Below are 13,891 nucleotides of genomic sequence, written 5' to 3' on the forward strand. Positions count from 1 at the left end.
CAATGGTTGGGGGGCAGCGTCATTGGCACCTCGAAGCCTTCCGACATCAACAAGACCTTCCTCAACCTTCTTTGGATCCTCCAGGGGCGAAAGGGTAACTTCTGCATCGTTACCTTTCTTTTTGATATTATCACACATGCCACTCTTAGGTCGGCCCCTTGCCGTTCTAGTAACGCAAGTCATGATTAATCTGGGCTTTACGTGCGCCACCCCTCTACTCCCTATACCACAATATGAGAATATCTTGGTGTTTAAGAAATGCATACAAGACCCTTGGGAACCCACAGCACCTAGGGCTGCGAAAGAACGCTAAGCGTAGGATCCTCTCACCCACCATACTTTGATGAGACGCCATGAGTAAGATCACCCAACCCATAGAGGCCCTACGTGCGGTGAGCGATGGTCCGAGAGACATGTACACTTTCGCCCGGTATCGATGAGGCGTACCTTGGGCGAAGTTAAGGACAGATATGACCACTTTCGCCACGAGTCGATGATGACGAATGCATGGGTGAATTCCAAAGAGGAAATGAGAGCCTCCATGACTGCATTTCGGGACGGTATGCTTACTTTCGCGCGGAACCGGTTTCAATGAATGTTCATGGCGAGCCAAAGATCGATTTCGAGCTCGGTGATGGATACTCTTGGTGATATCCGGGGCGATTAGCCTCCACGGGAGCTCGTCTTTGCCGCGGCGTCGCGGGACTCTGGTTCTTCTTCTGCGGCCCAGGGATTACGCTCTGACACCGGAGGATCATCGGTAGCTAGATTTATTTTTTTTTCCGTCTTGTATAATATTATATCGGACATTTTATTTACGTGTTTTTCACTTTCTAGCTTAATAGTAGATGGTTCCTAAATAGTTTTATATTAGCTACATCTAATATTATAGTATATAGGTAGGAACATATATTGGTAATAATAAATTATATATATATATATATATATATATATATATATATATATATATATATATATATATATATATATATATATATATATATATATATATATATATATATATATATAACATGTCATACCTAAACAACAAATTTTAACGTAACTAACACGCGTTGAAAACCGATAATGAAAACGCATCAAAAAACGGTCTAAAAAACGGTCATGAACCACAACTAAAAAACGGTCAGAAAACGGTCATGACCACATCTAGAAAACGGTCAGAAAACGGCAATTTTCTTTCTATAAATAAGTTCAACTCTTCCTCCATATTCACTCATTTCATATTCTTCCCTCTACACTTCTTATTCTAAAAAACGTTTTTTGATCACTCCAAGTTCAAGATTCATGGATGCCCTAGAAAAGTTTGAGCGGCGGCTTGAATATGCTACTCAAGTTTTCATGCTTTCGGTTGTTTTGTTATAGTCATGTTGTTAATGTGGCATATAATTCTATCTAATATTTAGGTTTGTAGTTAAGTCATCGTGTCATTATGTTGTGTTTCCATACCATTGTACGTTCTTACATCTTATTGTGATAGTATATCTACATTTTCCTTGTCCTTCTACTTACGTTTAAAAAAAAAAAAAAAAAAAAAAAAAAAACAAAGGGCACTCCTTGTCACATGCCCCATTCTTCTCATCCACACTTCATCCACTTTTGCATATCTTAGAAGATACACGTGGTCTAACTACCCCTGACACCTCGAAGCGTATCTTTTTTACATTTTTAGGATGGGTGGCTATTTATACCAAGGATAGACACCTCAAAATATTTAACTTCCCTTTTCCAAAAATAATTTTTCACCACTCCATCTTTAATGGCCCTCACTTTCGAAGTTTAGTGCACGAGCAAAATTTTATGGAAAATTTTTCAAAATGGTCTTTTTCATCCTTTTTTTACACTGAAATATTACGTCGAGGATGGTACCCTCTTTTTTACCATAAGCAAACATTTTATTCCGAGAATTGGTCTTCTTATTTTATAAAAGCGGTTATTTCCAAAACGGACAATTCTTTGTCCGTGCTAACGGAATCTTGAGCATGAATTGACTATGGAAATCATCTCTGAGGTACTTCAAATTCCTATTACAAACCAAGGAGTACACCTTCGATTCACCTTTTCGATAATATCCGACATCGATGTTTGCAACTATCCTTCACGGCCGAATACAACAGGGAAAAACGTATTGTTTATCGGCGATCTTTACAAAAGAACCAATTATCTGTGATCCAATGGGTAGCTCATAATGTCCTAGGCACATCTAAGACTTCCGGAATAACCAAACCACTCCTCCATTTACTCTGGGTATTGCGGACTAACTGCAATGATTTTTGCATTATAAAATTTCTCGGAATCGCGATCGCCGCGTGCGGAAAAAAGGCAGCCCTTTTACCAACCATTGTGACACTTATCATGATACATTGGGGTTTTCTAGTACTTCTTCTCATACACCTCTTGAACAACTAACATTCTTACCATTCACTCAAGGTGTAGGAACGGATTAAGGAACCCGACGTTGCAAAGAACCATGTCGGTTGTAGAAACCAACGAAGATTGTTCCACCGACAACATCTTTACTGAAAATGCCTTATGCAACGTATTTAATCCCATGGAAGGGCTTCGCTTAATTCAACAAGGGGACGATGACATTATTCAAACGTCGAACATTATTATCACCGGCCTTCTTGAATTTGGGACTGCGGACAATAAACGAAGAGGAACAAGCACAATTCTTGCACAACCACAACCAATTCTTGGCAAATCACACTCTCATAATGGAGAACCACGCCAGAGATTTACGGCATGAAAAACCAAAATGTTGCAACAGTCATTTGCCGCATTAACGAAGATAGAGAATCTTATAAACGAATTCCTCCCACATAAGGATCCTCGCCCGTTACTTGGGCCAATAAAACCATTTAAATTTTGCAATTGTATATTATCATTTTTCTTTTTAGTTTTTAATTTTAGGTATGGTAATTTGTTTTTACTTAATTATTCTCACCATGCTCTAATATTCGTTTATCATTGTCTAATCAGGTCACATTTTTTTTTCACAATGGAAGCTCCAAAGATGATTCCAGAACAATCTTTCCATTCCTTGCTAAATTCTCCGGCATATGGACATCTTTTCAGAGACTACATCACTCAAGTTGGATGGAACTCTCTCATTCTACACCCGGGCGGACATACTCCCGGGTTTGGCAACTTATTTTTATAATAACATGGAAGATCTACCGGTATCCTAGGGGTTTCCCTTTGAATGGGTTTACACTACGTATTGGTAACACCCGACACGCCTTTTATGAGCCAACAGTGGCTATGGCTCTAGACCTTCCTCCTCTTCACCGGATCTCCCCATCCATACATGATAGAGAATGACCTTAATGACTACTCTAGGGAAGATTTTGCTGCCCGCTATGGCGATGGCCTTGCCCACGTCAAAGAACGTGCGAAGGCGGCCGATGGCGAAATTCACTATTCCACTAGCCAATATGACCATGAATGTGGGACCGCCATGTTATTTATTCTTCAACATCATGGGAGATTGGCATTTTTCCCACGGCATCAAAGGAAGCGTGTAAGACATTCCATGCATTGGCCCGAAGCGTACCACCTTCGACATTCTGAAACTAGTAATTGAGAATCTTAAGAAGGCTTCGGTCTTTTTCGGCAAGATTATATCACCCCCGCCGATTCTGATGCGGGATAGTGAGGACATACTTCCACGAGTTTGCAGCCACCTTTCAAGGAGACCGGGTAAAGGTCGACTATATGTGTCCAACAAACAAGATAATTAAGTTCCTTGCGATTTCGGACATGGACCGCCTACGCAAAGGTATCTTAAGAAAGTTCGTTCTTTCCCTAATGATGAAAAAATGATAGCTCATCTAGACAATGCAAAGAAGAGGAAGTGGAGTGAAGTCCGAAAGCTATGATAGATTGGCGGGATCTGAAGGAATGGCATTTCTCTGAGGGGCCGAGGCAAGGAAGGACTATCCCCAGTTCAAGGTTGGGGCAATGTGAGTTGATGCATGTACATATTTGTTTTATGTTTTGATGTGAAATAAATAAATGACCTAACAAGTGCTACTCTAACGATTATGCTTCTACTTTTATGATGTATAATATATAGTGTGTTACAATAAATTTTTGTGGAAGATGTCGACTTTATTTTTGCTCAAAGCCTCTCCGGGTATACTCTTTCTTCCTCTTAACACTTTGAGGACCACGATGTCCATTTGTTTGGGGTGGTGGTGAGAACCTTTTGCAAAAATTAGGCATGCATAGTTGTATATAGTTACTTAATGTCTAAATAAACGTGTTTAGTGACAAATTCTCATTTCTCTTTATATGATGAAAAATATTTAGAAATCTCACCCTAGCATCAAAATTAGGACTTGTTCTTAGAAACTTAATTTAATCGTTATGCAATAGTTTTTTACATCTTTTCATGAGCATTCACGACCGACTATCATTAAATGTACCACAGCGATAAGTTTCTAGGACCCACGGTTAGACAACTAATTTTCCATATCCTGTAAGAATCTAACCAAAAACCTCAAAATGTATGATATATGAGTAATGACCGCGGAGGAGTAGTTCTTCCGAATAGAGAAGTTCACACGTCTACTTACTTGATCACTACCCAAATCCTAGGCGAGAATTTAGGCCTTCTTTGGATCGATATAGCCAAAAATTCGCACCTGTAAAAAAAAAATTTACCGCTAGTCGCCCCACTGAACCTTTCATTAATCCTTTCTACTTCACCAAAAAAAAAATCATTACCCATCTAGTAACCACAAATAAATAAGCCTACCTAGATGATGAGTATGAGAAATAGGATGAAGTCTTGAGAAAAATGAAGAGAAAAACCTTGTCACAAATCAAAATCGGTTACTGTTTTAGGAAGAAAAGAAAAAAAAAATAGAAATATGTTTCCAAAAATCAAAAAGAAATATCAAGGTTAGAATTCCCCAAAGATCAAAATCAAAAGGAATACAAAAAAAATCCAAGTATGGAAACCATGTTAGAAGCGGGAAAGAAAAAAGGATTTCTCTAGTATAAATATCTCAAGACCTTATTCTCTCATACTTATCATTTTTTTTGACTTTCCATTCCATTTTCTTCTACACTACCACCTAAGCCCCATAACACCTAATAAAGACCTCTAGCTCAATTAGGAATAGGATAGTGTGATAATAAGTAGTAGTTGTGACTTCTCGACCTCGGCTCCTCATTTGTCATTGAGTATGTGAGGAAACGCGTGTGCCACACACACCGGAGATAGCAAAGCTTGAGTGGAAAAATAAGAGAGAAATTGTGTTTTCGACACATACCGTGAGAACCTACTTAAGGGCTATCCAAGGGATCCGAAAACGCCCCGCTCGTACATTTCATTATTAGATCACTGCATGCATGCTCATACGTAGATGTTTCGATTATTGTATGTTTATTAACTTGAATTTGAAAGAATAAAATCCTTGTTTCCCTACTAGTGAGATGTCTAGATACACGAGATTAATTAAGGAAACAAGCCTTTGTTCTTGAGTCGTTGTAGTATAAATGAAGTTTGTGAGTATCTTCTCTCGAAAACTCTCCGCGAGGCTATAACTCGTCCACTAGGGAATTCCTAGTGGTTCAAGGCCTTGTTGCATACGGTCAATGCAACCGCACTCTGCGAAATGAGATTTAGCTTAGGACAACACATTTTTTATCACTTATCGTTTTAATGTCTCTTCTTTGCTTGAGGACAAGCAAAGTGCTGTTTGGGGGTGGTGTGATAAGCACCCAAAACTGTAATATTAAACCCCGAGAGACATAGCATTTTGGTCGATTATGTGTTTAATAATCATGTAATAATTATATTTTCGTACTTTTGCAGGTTTCCGCAATTAAAATGAATATAGTGATAAAACATGCATCGAAGTACAGGAATACGGGAATATTTGGAGTTTCCCACTCGACCCCGTGAAGCCGAAGTTTCCAAAAGAACAGAACCAGTGCGGAACGGGCCCACATATGAAGAAGCAGCAATTTTCCGAAGCTCAAATCGGATAAATCTAGGTGCCGACGTTGGCTAGTGAAGCTGCCAAGTACAGGAATACGGAAATATTTGGAATTCCCACTCAATCCCCGTGAAGCCCAACAAAGCCTGACTAGAGCCGAAGTTCCCAAAAAGAACGAGAACCGGTCGCGAGAACATGCCCACATATAAAGAAGCAGGAAACTTCCGAAGCTCAAATCGGATAAATCTAGGTGCCGACGTTGGCTAGTGAAGCTGCCAAGTACAAGAATACGGGAATATTTGGAATTCCCACTCAATCCCCGTGAAGCCCAACAAAGCCTGACTAGAGCCGAAGTTTCCAAAAGAACAGAACCAGTGCGGGACGGGCCCACATATAAAGAGGTAGGAAACTTCCGGCTCAAATCGGATAAATCTAGGTGCCGACGCGTTGGCTAGTGAAGCTGCCATAGCGACCACCCCGCGGCGAACTTCTCTGCGCAAGGACAAAAAAGTCGTAAAACGCCAAAATCAACAGTACCACCGGACACACCTCTCTGGCCCAGAAGGCATGATGAGTCAGCATAGGCAGGTGGCAAGTTTCTTCTTCAATTTGATACCACCTGGCAAGAGAGAAGACACGTACCAATTCAAACCAGGTGGTTTGAATTGAAATGAGCTACAAGACGAAACTTAAAACAGCAAAAAGACGAAAAGTTAAAATGGTTAAAACAAAACTTTGATTCTCAAAGTTTCGAACCATTCAATTAGCATAAGGCCAAAAGCAAATTAAATCATTCACGGATAGTCATCCTATGATGCCTATAAATATGAGGGGGTGGCCTTCATATATCTTCCTTCAGCATATTAATGCTTTAGCTACGTTTAGTTTTTCTTCAGTACTTACCTTCCGCCATTTTATTTCAAAGACTTTAATACTGATGAAGTTATTTTACCCCCTTAATAAATGATCATTTCTTTTCTTGTTTAATTTCTGTCCCGCATTTATTTACTTAATGTATACAAACAAGTTTTATTATTCCTTCTATGATGATGAGCTAATCCCCCCTCCGGGGAGGGTTATCTTTGCTTCGTGTGAAAATCGGATTGACTTCGTTAATATTCTAGAATCACTACTTAGGAATTAGGCATAGAATTAACATCCGGTCCCAAAATGATCGAGACTGCAAAAGTTGGAGTGCTTATGCTCGGGGCAGGTCTGTATCAAAAAAATCTCGCCGCGACTCTACAGTGTCGAGACACTCTCCAATTCGTCCAAATGATGTGAACTTGTGCCAGGAGCTGAAATAATATACCAGAGATGAGGTATTATCGAAACTCCTTATGCTAGTGAAATACGACCTAGATATGTGGGCATGCACTAGGGATCAATACTCGACGTCGTCTCCGAAACGAGACGAATTAGAGATGTAGTGATTTGGTAATAAAAAACTGTTGAAAAATGATTCTTGCATGAGCATGATTAACTCTCTCCCTGTTTCTCTACTTTTGTTTACCTATATATAATCACCGTAGTAATTTATTTTGTTTGCATTACCGTTATTTTAATTAAAAACCAACTAAAAAGAAACCTAAAAATCCTACTCACTTAAAGTGTAACTCCAGTTGTGAACCTATCCGAGCCCTAAGGTTTGGACGATCCCTTACTCGACCTATCCTACCAATCCCACGTGAGTAAGGTAACTTGACTAAAACGTCGACTATCATGGGACATTGGACTTTGGACTTTGGACTTGGACTGTGGACCTCGGACTTTGGACTGTGGAACTCGGACTTAAGGAAATAAGTAACTGAAAACCAATAAACGTGTGTAAAGAGCGTTTTATCAATGCAACATCAGTGATGGATTATAATTACTTTGGAGATGTTATTGTTTTTTATACGACTTACAGAACAAACAAGTATGGACGACCGTTTGCGCCATTTGCTGGTGTCAATCATCATATGCAGTCTATTATATTTGGAGGTGCGCTTTTGATAGATGAAAGTGCCGAGTCTTTTAAATGGTTGTTTGAAACCTTTTTAAAAGCAATGTCAGGAAAACCACCAAAGACTATTCTTACCGACCAATGTCCAGCAATGGCGAAGGCTATCCTAATTGTTTTTCCCGAAACATAGCATCGTCTTTGTTTGTGGCATATATATCTAAATGCCGGAAAGCACCTCCACCATGTATACAGAGTTCCTGGGTTTCTAAACGACTTCAATAAGTGTGTATACAATTGTGAGACAGAGGATATTTTTTTATCAAGATGGGACAAGATGTTGCGTGATTATGCCACAAAAATTTGTCGTCACATATTGAAGGTATTTTATCATAATAATATACATATGATTCCTAATCAATATATACTACAGAGGTGGACTAAAGCAGTGAAAGTCGTAGTTGTAAGAGACAATGGTAGCAAACCAAATTTGTCAAATTGCAATGCAGTTCAATCTTTGTGGTACAATGAGCTATGTCATTTGGCAATGAAGCTTGTGACAAAGGGCGCAGTCAATGAAAATGGATATCTAAAAGCTAAAGATGCACTCCAAAAGGGGTTGGAAGAAGTTGAGTAGGTTGTACCAATGAAAGAAATATATCCAAGACAATGTTCGAAGTCACCTGCATCTGCATAATGACCATGAATGGCAATAGGTCAACATAGCTCTTGTGTTCTTCAAATTATAACGAGATTGCAGTTCTTGCTTCTTTGTTATAATTATGCCTAGAAGAGTGAGGGTGAGCTTCTAGTAACCAAAATGTCGTCCACCTATGTTTAGGGACATCCTTGAATTGGCATCCTTCCTTATAAACAATGAATGATCTGCTTCTGACATGGTGAACTCAAGAGAGAGTAATGCTTAACTACAACAGAGGCAAAGGAAATAATAGTAACCGAGGAGGATACAACAATAATTCCAACCAGTACAATTCTCATAACTATGGTCAAGGTTCAACACGCCCTCAATGTCAAATCTGTGATAAATTTGGTCACGTTGCGATCGACAGTCCATGAGACACTAAGTCTGCTTAATTGGTCAGTTATTAGCACTATTTTAGAACCCTTAAAAAAATCCCAACATAGCATAGCTAATATTTTCGCTTTGACCCCATCTTTCCCCAAGTCCTTACGAAAAATAGATTGTCCAAAGGAGATGAAAGAACAAAAAAACTAAACTACAAAGAACATTAGAATTGACATGAAAAAAATAAAGCAAATAAAAGTAGTCACATATTCCATTTGCAGCAACATAATCCGACTCAAGGAATGTAGAATCCTCATTAACTGATTGTTTTCCCGCCTGAGTAACCTCATCCTTTGATACTTCATACCCAAAATATACTATTGCATTGCAAGAAAGAGACGGATGAGCGCTGCTATCATGAACTAGCGCACGGTTTTGGCTGATCTTCTCACCACTTTCAACAGAATCAGCCTTAAACAAACCATCGACTTTTGAACCACTGTCATCCCTTCTAACAGATCGAGACATCATATCATGGCTATCACCTTGAGGATCCTCTATATCCACTTCTTCAGGAATAAACTCACCCATTAGCCCAGGATCTGGAATTGACTTACCAGTTTGCCCCTGATTTTCAGTCACTTCTGCAATTGGTTCAGCATCCCCAACAACACTGCCAGTTCCATGAATTTCAGCCTCATGGCTTGCACCCATACCAACACTTCTTGCACTGACTCCAAAACTGAACCGATCCCTAGCATTAGCTGTCACAGTTTCTGCATTTAATATTTCTTCACCATCAATAGTGCTGCTGACCCCAATTTCTAAAGTGTGTAAACTGTCACGGGTACACTTCAAAATGCAAACTTGAAGTTAGTTACCAGTACTGAAACAAGTTTGCATTTTTACAAAATGTAAACGTTTCTACAAAATGTTACCAGTACTAAAACAAGAAAAAAAAATAAGCAGAGAAATAACTGTCCCTAGCTCCACGCCTTAGCTAGTTAGACAATCTTTCTACAAATCATTGAAGGATCCTAGTGGACTTGAACCACCATCTCTTGAGATATATTGGAGACATGGTCCAATTTTCAAGCGCTTTTTCCATTTAAGCTAAAGATCCATTACACATAGTTGTTAAGTATATAATTGAAACTTTACTGCGGCATTTACTATATTTTATCTCATAGAGGAGAATGCCACATACTTGACAAGTTACAACAAACCATATTATTGCAGCCCGTAAGGAAGATATTGATACTTGAAACATAATTGGCTAAATTACTTACTTAGGTAACGTTTAATTATTGTATCTATCATACTTAAAAACTCCTGCTCCTCTAAATATAAAACACACAAAAGGAACTTGTCTATTTATATAAGATTATAGTCAGCTCACAAATTATAATAGCATAACAAAAAAAAAATACACAAGAAAATTGAAAAACGTTTACAGGATGGAATATCTTTTTATCATCTCAGCAATTGAAGGATCTTTTTGTCTCATAAAGGAGAATTTAGCTTTCAGAATTTGGTTCTTGACTTTCTGACAATCTTCTTCGACATCTCTCATCTTTTGATTGAGTTCGACAATAGTTTTCTCTCAATGCCTCTTCAAGTCCTGAAGCATGGCAGACTGATTAGGACCAAATAAGTAGACTTTCTCACTAGCACCATTTACCTAAACCAGTTAGGCTCAAATAAAATGACGAGGCAAAACCATTGCTACTTACTAAGCATGTTTGTACCCAAAAATAAATAAATAAACATGAATACTTTAGGACATTCAAGAGTTAGTACCTCAGGAATTTCTTTGTTTATTTGACTCTATAGCTCTCACCCTCTTTGCGAAAATCAAAGAGCAAGTAGTTTTCCCAACATCTTCTTCACATGGGCTAATGTGAACAAGCAAAAACACTTTTGAACCATCACCTAACAAGTTAGAAGGAAACAAGTAAGAAAACGGGTAACATGAACAGCTACATATAAACTCAAAGTTGCAATATCCTACCAAGTGAATCTTTGAGAATTTGAGTTAGCTTACTGTTTCTGCAAACAATGAAATAAACATGTTAAGCTAGACTAGAAGCATCAAAGCAAGAACAAATCATCATCCTCGTAGTAGGAACTCACAACCCAAAGAAAGGAATATAAACAATTTAATTTAAGTGATAAAACCCAGCTGATAATTTGCCTATACGGTACATGACCACGATTTCTTTTTAGAGCAGCAATACCGTCCCCAAGGGCTGACAGAGAAAGATTTATGGCTCTTCCTTCATCAAGAGTCTACCCTGTAGCTCCAGTCTTAACAATTAAAAAATTGATTCAACTGGCGACTTCATAATACAAATGGAGTTTCACCTTTCCGCAATTTTTTGGGGACAAATTAATTATAAGGCTTAAATACAAGTATATAATTGCAATCTGTTAAAAAAGTAAGAATAACATACCAGTAGTGATGATTCTTCATTTTTTCGGAGAAAAAAGTGAAAAACGGAAAGAATATTGTTCTCTGTTCGAGATTATTTTTTTACTTCAAGATCACTTTCCGAGAGAGAGAGAGAGTGTGGAGATAAACCACGCACGGAATCTTCCTAATTTGTAGCTTTTTTTTTTTTTTTTAAATGTTTTTGGATTTTATCTAACACTGTTAATTGCGTAAACTTTTGGGGTTAAATGAGGGGACATATGTCAATATAATTTTATAAGGTGTAAAAGACTCCTTTTTACACCCGGGCGGAGAAGATCCGACCTCATCATAAATAATGTGCTTATGTTTATCCATCTTGCAGGGTCTTAAGGACTTTCCAGCATGGTCCAAAATATCGCCGAGATATCCGATATCTCGCCGATATATCTCGGTAAATTGGTACACCAATATCGATATTTCCGACATATATCCACCGAATATTAAATCTCTTTTTTTCCGAGATATATCGGAATTTCCGATATGAAACTTTATATCGCCGATATAATTGATATTTCCGATATAATCGATATATATCGGTTGACTTTTTGACCATTTTTAAATATAAATCCGATATTTCCAATATATTTCTGATATATTTTTGATATTTCTGATATTATATGTCCGATATTTCCGATATTTTAAATAGTTTGGACTGGTCACCAAAAAAACCCGATATATCCAATATATCTCGGTTTTTGGGTACACCGATATATTAACCGATATCGAAATTTTGGGCCTTGCTTTCCAGATACGTTCAAATCAGAAAATGATGATCTGTCAAAGACCCATGCTTCCATGCAAAATGAAAGTGGCAAGTTTGAATTCTCCCCAGTAAGTTGTATCAGGTATCGTTTATATTATTTTTTCACTTATCTTTTAATTTTTAATTTTTAATTTGAATTTTGTGAGATGTGGATTAGGTGTGTTTACTGAATGGCCAACAAAAGTGACAGAATATACAAGAACACCGTCTGGAGACAAATAGATAGATGGACACATAGATAGAGATGAGAGCCACGAAGAGAGATTTCGTCTGGATAACTAATTTCTTCACCGGGGTAAAAGGGATTTAAGGATTGGGAAATAAAAATTCTAACTATAAAAAAAAGGAGGGTCTTTTAAATAACTGGACGCTGACTATTTATAATTGCCATAACCACCAGCTGACCATTTATTCAAATACCGGACGTCGTTGACCGTGGTTTTGCCTCGTTGACCAAGCGGTTTTCAAATTTACAAATAATACCCCTTAAATAAGTAATCTTAGAAAAACACTTTATTTACAATATAAATAAATGCATCATTTATTTAAATACCATTTTCATTATTTCCATGCATTTAATGCATGCAAAATTTCTCTCTCTCTCCTAAATAGAAGCAAACAATCAAAAAATATTGAAAAAAATTAAATGCACGTTTTCCGAAAATTATACTCTCTGACCACACACTACTCCTCAGAGGAAAAATAAGTTAGAGAGTTCATTGAAGAAGGGAAGCTTCTTCTTCAATTTCTGAACAGCCATTGATGAAAATCTTCTATGTACTAGGTAGGTTATACAAAACCGTTATTGCATTTAATTTTTAGCTATTCGTCCATACATTTAATTTGTCGTCTAAAAATTTCAGTGAATTGTAGGTCAAAGTTTGGGTGATTCTATAGGTGAATTATTAAGTTCAATACTCAGTTAAGTTGTTGTTGTAGTCCTCTTACACTGTCGTTCGCATTTGGTTTTGTTGGCGTCCAATTACAGTTATGTAGATTAATGCAGTCGGGGTCTTTATTTCAACATTATTTCATTTCCTTTTATGTCTCAGGTGGAGGTTCTCTAGGATAGGTGGAAATGGTGACGGAGGAAAGTTTTCAATTCTTATGCAGTTTAGTTATTATGGAAAATTCGAAACAGATGATACTAGTGGTGGTGAAAGGTACTCCGGTGGGGTAACGAAGCTTTGAAGTTGTTCTGTGAACTGTCCATTAGACGATTTCATTATACTTCTTGAGAAAATAAGCAAAATTAAACCACTGTGATTATGAATATTTCCCACATGTGGGCTTGGGTGTCTAAATCCACACAGTGAGGTGATTGTGGATGACATTGTAAGAACAATCTAAAACTGTTACTATTCACCATACCAACAATCTCTTCAGAACTCTTACCCACCAGCCAGTACTCATCAAATGTCCCTATCTCAACATGCCATCTCCACATTCTGTTTGCCTTAAATCTACCCTTCTTCCTCCTATAAGATTCAAGGTCATTTTCATATTCGAAATCCACCACAGCCATTACAATATGATAGCCACAAAATAAGTTAAAAGATAGACGATAATAAAACTTAATTAGGACGATAAGTACTAAAGTTCAAAAGGTATGAACTGAAGACAGATCCCCCCCAACGGAAGAACAATAAATAGGCTAAAAGAAACAAAAAATGGTACAAAAAATGATTAGCTATCAACTAAACTAAATACCAACTTC

This window comes from Coptis chinensis, chromosome 5 (genome assembly GCF_015680905.1).
Source record: "Coptis chinensis isolate HL-2020 chromosome 5, ASM1568090v1, whole genome shotgun sequence".
NCBI classification, from domain to species: Eukaryota; Viridiplantae; Streptophyta; class Magnoliopsida; order Ranunculales; family Ranunculaceae; genus Coptis; species Coptis chinensis.